This window comes from Arvicola amphibius, chromosome 11 (assembly GCF_903992535.2).
Source record: "Arvicola amphibius chromosome 11, mArvAmp1.2, whole genome shotgun sequence".
Classification (NCBI taxonomy): Eukaryota; Metazoa; Chordata; class Mammalia; order Rodentia; family Cricetidae; genus Arvicola; species Arvicola amphibius.
The window spans coordinates 77,684,015-77,690,279 of NC_052057.2; positions in this window are offsets into that span (position 1 = coordinate 77,684,015).

The following is a 6,265-nucleotide window of genomic DNA, read 5'->3' on the forward strand; positions in this document are numbered from 1 at the left end:
TTTCAGCTCTGCAGACTGCAACACTTTTCTCTCTCAAAGTTTGAGAACTCGTCTGCTGCTCTGCTTGGCAGGAATCCCATGCCTCTGGCATCTACCACATCTAGCGGTCTACAACCGCTTTACCCTCACGGTTCACGCAGTGATACACTAACGCATACCTGGCCTCCGTGGTTTTCCTTCCCTGCAGAGAGTCAAAAACCCCTTTCTTGTATCTTCGACTTTAAAGCCAGCCCCATATGGCCAAATCTGCCAAGTTCTCCTGCTTGCTGCTGCTACTTTGCCTTCAATTACATTTGTAACAGCTTTCTGTTGTTGATGGTTTCCTTCACTGCTTAAGGTTTCTTTTACTTCCTTCTCACAAGTTGGAAGTTTAGCTGGATGGGGTCTTGTCCTGAGGTTAGTATTCCTTTTATTCTATTTAGCATCAGGTTTTTCTTTAAACTTTGTATGTCCTAGAGTGCTGGACTTGGCTCAAAATTAAAAGAAAAAAATTCTTATTCTTTTTCTTCTCAAACTGTGTGTGTGTGTGTATTTGCCCTGTTTGCTCTTTTTCATTTATTATGGACTTTGAGACTATGGGAAAAGATATAAGGCTCAATCCAAATTATGACTGAGTTTATTATTACTGTTAGCAGGAAAACAGCATTGGAGCCAGATTGAAGGTATGCCACCCAGAAGGAGCCACACATGGGATTTTAAAGGTGTAATTTGCAGGTGCTTGAGAAACGATGTCACACCTCTCAGCTGTGAGGAGTTGTCCCTCTTGCTCACTGCTACACAGTGATAAGGAGCTGTCTCACCCTCACTTACACAGAGATAAGCAGGTTTACAAAAGCCAGGGCAAGTGGTTACCACGTAGTAGCCACACCATTCAGGGGAGGGTGCAGGTGGCTTCAAAGGCCAACAGCTCCTAAGGAGGGTACTGGTACAGAAGAGTGCTTTCTTAGCCATTACACATTGTAGATCTGCCTAAGAGTGATCCCTACTAACCACATGCCAGTCAATCCTAGGCCATCTTGAAATCTCCTCTACCAATGACATTAATCCAAATTCATCAGGCAGATATTTTAGGGCAAGAGCAAAACATAACCACATTCTTCACCAAAATAGCACAAGAATGGTTTCCAGATCAGCAGATAATATCTTCCCCTCTGAAACCTTGGATTGGGTCCTCACAACTCACATTGCCCTTAGCACCTTTGCTAAACCTAAGCCTGATTTCCTATGCTCCTACTAGTATGGCTCTTGAAGACTTGCTTCTGGTTTTCTAGTCCGAAGTCCCAGAGTCTTCTGCATTCTTTAAGCAATCAGCTTGGGCAAGTCTATCACAGGAATACACCACTTCCTGGTACCAACTTCTGTCTTATTCACTGTTCTATTGCTGTGAAGAGACATTGTAACCAAGGCAACTCTTGTAAAGCATTTAACTGGGGGCGAGTTTCACAGGCAAGTCTATTATCATTGTGGTGGGGAACATGGCAGCAGCAGGCATGGAAGGCGCGATGCTAAAGAAGTAGTTGAGAGTTAGATACTGATCCACAGGTAGTAGGCTAGTAGGCAGGTGGGAGGAAGGGAGGGAGGGAGGGAGGGAGGGAGAGAGGGAGGGAGGGAGGGCGGAGGGAGGGAGGGCGGGATGGAGGGAGGGAGAGAGGGAGGGAGGGAGGGAGAGAGAGAGAGAGAGAGAGAGAGAGAGAGAGAGAGAGAGAGAGAGAGAGAGAGAGAGAGACTGGGTCTTGCATAGACTTTTGAAATCTCAAAGTCCACCCCCAGTGACACACTTCCTCCAACAAGGTCACACTTCCCAATCCTCACAGTTTCACTCCCTGGTGACTATGAATTCAAAGATATCCATTACAAACATTAATTAGATGTTACTTAGGAAAGAGAAAACAGTCTATAGAAATGATCGGGTAACAGTACATTATATAGTAAAAGACATCTGAGTAATTCCAATAATGGCAGCAGGAATAGCTGAGAGCTCACGTCTTGAACAGTAAGAGACAAAGAGCACACAGGGAATGTCATGAGTCTTTTGAAACCTCAAAGCCTGTCCCTAGTGATGCACCTCCTCCAGCAAGATTGCACTACCTCATCCTTCCTAACCAGTTAGTTCTACCAACTGGGGAACAAGGATTCAAACACAGGAGCCTGTGGGTCCATTTTCATTCAAGAAAAAACAACACGGGCAAAGACAAAGAGAGGTGAACAGGTAGGACATTTTTGAGACTAGAAAACAGCCATGCATTTTGTCAAGAGGGATGGTATGAGAGAGTGACTCAGTCATTTTAGAATATGGGAGGCCTTGGATACCAACAGCATTAAATATTATAGATTATGCACAGTAGATTTGTATACATTGAGTCAGTGTTAGTTCACAGTTCTGAATTATATAAGAACACTTTCATATAAGTATTTAAGGACTAAAGTTATGTTTTAAGCTTAAATTATTGTGCTTAAAAGATCTATAAGACAAAAATACGTCTAACCTGAAAGCCCCACTTGCCCAAGGACAGATAAATTCCTGGAATGCTGGGGGCTGTTTATTTAAGATAACGAGCCAGGTGTTTCCACATTTATCAATAAGCTTGGTTGCCCCAGCCCCACAGGATGTACTTGATCACACATAGGCAAGAAGTATGTCAGGATGTATATTTGCTCGGTGAAGTCAGGAAGAATATAGCCTTGTGGGTTTTGCCTTTAATAAGTACCTAACATAATTTGTGGCCATTCTCTGGGAATCTTGGTATGGACCTGGTTAGTGTCCTTTGTCTTGGCCAGTATTTAATTAAAGTTTGCTTCAAATTTGGTTCAAAGCTTGCGATAGTGGTCTTGTTCTTGCCTAGTGGGATTAACAGGATACATTGCATGCTGAATGTATCCCTCATCCTATTCTTAACTCTTCCCTTTCGCCTTCTCATCTCTGAAGTTCTCTTGGTCCCTTTAGAAAACTTCTACTTCATGCCCTATATACATAAATGATCTTGTGTATCTTTATAAAGACTAGAAACCATACCTGAGAGAAAATATTAAATATCTGCTTTTTTGACTATCTCAATTCACTTAATATGATTATCTCTAGTTGCATCCGTTTTCCTGCAAATGACATAACTTTGCTCTTTATAGCTGAAAAAATTCCATTGTGTATATAAACCACCTCTTCTGTATCTTCTCTTTTGTTGCTCCATCTGTAGGTTGGTTACATAATGCACCTATTGTGAACAGTGCTGCAATAAACATCAATATGCAATAATCTCTGTGATATGCTGACTTGGAGTCTCCTGGGTAAATACCCAGGAATGCTATAGCTAGATTTCTGATAGATCTACTTTTAACCTAGTTTTAAATTAACTTTTGTTACATTTTATTTATTCTGTCTGTATGGAGTGAGCATGTCCATGCCACAGTGCATATGTGGTCAAAAGATAACTTGAATGAATTGATGCTCTGCTTTCATCGCCTGGGTCCTGGGAATTAAACTCAGCTCATCACACTTGGTGATAGACACCTTTACCCACTGAGGTTTCTTTTTGCTTTTTTGAGACAGGGTTTCTCTGTGTAGCTTTAGAGCCTGTCCTCGCAGGGTTTCTCTGTGTAGCTTTAGAGCCTGTCCTCGCTCTTTAGGCCAGGCTGGCTTTGGACTCACAGAGATTCGCCTGCCTCTGACTTCTGAGTACTGGGATTAAGGGTGTGTGCCACCGCCACCCAAATCCACTGAGATTTTTCAATAGTCCCTCTTTTGCTCTTTGGAAATACTTCCATACTGATCTGTGTAGAAGATAAACTACTTTGCACGTTAGTCAACAGCACCTTAGTTCCTTTTGTCCATATCTCACTTAGCATTTGTTATTTCTTTAATGTCATTAACGACTGTCATTCTGATTGAGGTGAGACGACATATCAATGTAGTTTTAATTCAGATTTCTCTGATAGCTAGTGGGTTGAATGTGTTTTCATGTATTTATTAGTTATTTGTGTTTCATCTTTTGAGAACTATTTTATTACTCAAGTTGTTGATTAGGTTGTTTAATTTTTGCTGTTGTTTATATTTTTTGAATTTTTAAAAATATATTCTAGGTATCAGTCCTTGACAGATGTACAGTTGGTAAAGACTTGGTCCTACTCGGTAGACTATCTCCTCACATGACTAACACTTTCTCATGCCTGTCAGAAGCCTTTTGATTTCCTGAGGTCTTGGAATGGTTGATCGTAATTGCCAACTTGATGGGATTTAAAATCACCATGGAACCAGAAGTGGTGGTAAATGTTTTTAATCTTGGCACTTGGGAGGAAAAGCTCTTTAAGTTCCAGGTAAATCACTAAATGACAACATAACAGGCCCTAAAATGAGAGGATTCTCTTTAAATCCTGGACAGGTGTTTCAGTATGAGGGAAAGCTTAGAGAAGAGATTGTAAAACATGGTAACAGGGGAAGCCAGAGGAGCTTTCAGAGAAATCCACTGGACATGGGAAATACGTGGCTTTCATACTTAAAATATATTTCACACGAATGCACATTGCTATCTACAGCATTTCACTGTGTAACCTCAGCTGACCTTGACCTCACAGAGATCCAGCTGCCTCTTTGCCTTTTGAGTGCTGAGATGAAAGGTGTGCACCACACATCTGGCTTTTCTTCTTTATAAATTAGTTTTGATGGTTGGTAGGACATTTCACATTACTTGATTTGATCCGGGATTACATATGTGACAAAGTGCACAGAGGAGCCAGGAAGTGGTTAGGAACACAGATTTGTGGCAACTTCTTGAGGGAGAGAGTTGCATTGCCTGATTTCTTTAAGGTGTGAGATCTGGCTTCTTAGTGTGAACAGCAGCTTTCTTTCTTTCTTTCCTTCCTTCCTTCCTTCCTTCCTTCCTTCCTTCCTTCCTTCTTTCTTTCTTTCTTTCTTTCTTTCTTTCTTTCTTTCTTATTAAATCACCGCTTGGCCCATTAGCTCTAACTCCTTATTGGCTAACTCTTAGATATTAATTTAACCCATTTCTATTAATCTGTATATCACCATGAGGTCGTGGCCTACCAACAAAGTCTCAGCACATCTATCTCTGGCGGCGGGTCCTTGGCGTCTCCTGACTCTGCTTTCTTCCTTCAAGAATTCAGTTCTGTCTTCTCTGCCTACCTAAGTTCTGCCCTATTAGACCAAGGCAGTTTCTTTATTCATTAACCAATACAAGCAACACACAGAGGGGACTCCCACATCACCTCCCCTTTTCTGTTTAAGTAAAAAGGTTTTAACTAAAGGGTAGGTCTCTGTTCTAACAGAAACTAGCATTTGTTGGTTTCTGGTGAGCCTTATGGCCAATGCCATTACAGTTAGCAGAACACATAGGAAGTGAAGAGCTGACATGGTAGAAAAGAGGAAGCAGGAGACCCCCAAGGGGCTAGTCTTATTCCATATACAGTAACACTCCACTCCTACCAGACCAGATCCACACCTCTGAGATAGTATCAGTTGATTTATGAAGGTGGAGTTGGACCGACCTACTTACCTTCCATTAGGCCCTACCTTTTAAATTTTCCATCTCTCGGCATGGTCTCACTGAGGACAAAGCTTCAAGCATATGTGTGAGGGGAGAAGGGTGCCACACCATAGCAAGGTTACACTGTAGGCACATACTTATATCTGAGAAGTGGTAGATTACAGAATATGTGGTATCTAACATTACCTAATAGCTTCCTAAAAGAGTTAAAATAACTAGCAATCTACCAGAAGATAATCTACCAGAATAATACTTCATTTTAAATGTTTTGTGATTTTCATAAGACTGGTTTAAATGTTTTTTGATGGTCATAAACTGGTTTTATGAACACATCTGACCATCAAAGTTATGAACACACACAAACACCTATATTTACCTACCAAAGTCTAGTACTTCACCTTTCCCACTTATCACTTCTCCATCTCGAGTTGATTGTTTTGATTAATTGCAGGCAATTATCCCCCCCTTTGTGAAGAGTCAATTTCTCCTCAAGCATAGATGCATACTTACAATAGATCCTTATCAACTCAATTAGGCTCAAACCTGTTTGGCATTTTCTCACTATCTTTCACCACACCCTTCTGCAGTATTCTTCCTTTGCATTTGTTTTTCTTGATGCATGCCAGAACTTTGCTGTTGTTCTTTCCACAAGTCACCTTCTGTCTTTTTTCTAAAGCGTAAGCCTTTTACAGAAAGTTACCATTTAATAGATCTGTTCATCTTCAATAGATTTTTCTATTTTAATCTGGAGTCTAACTGAGCGTTGACAA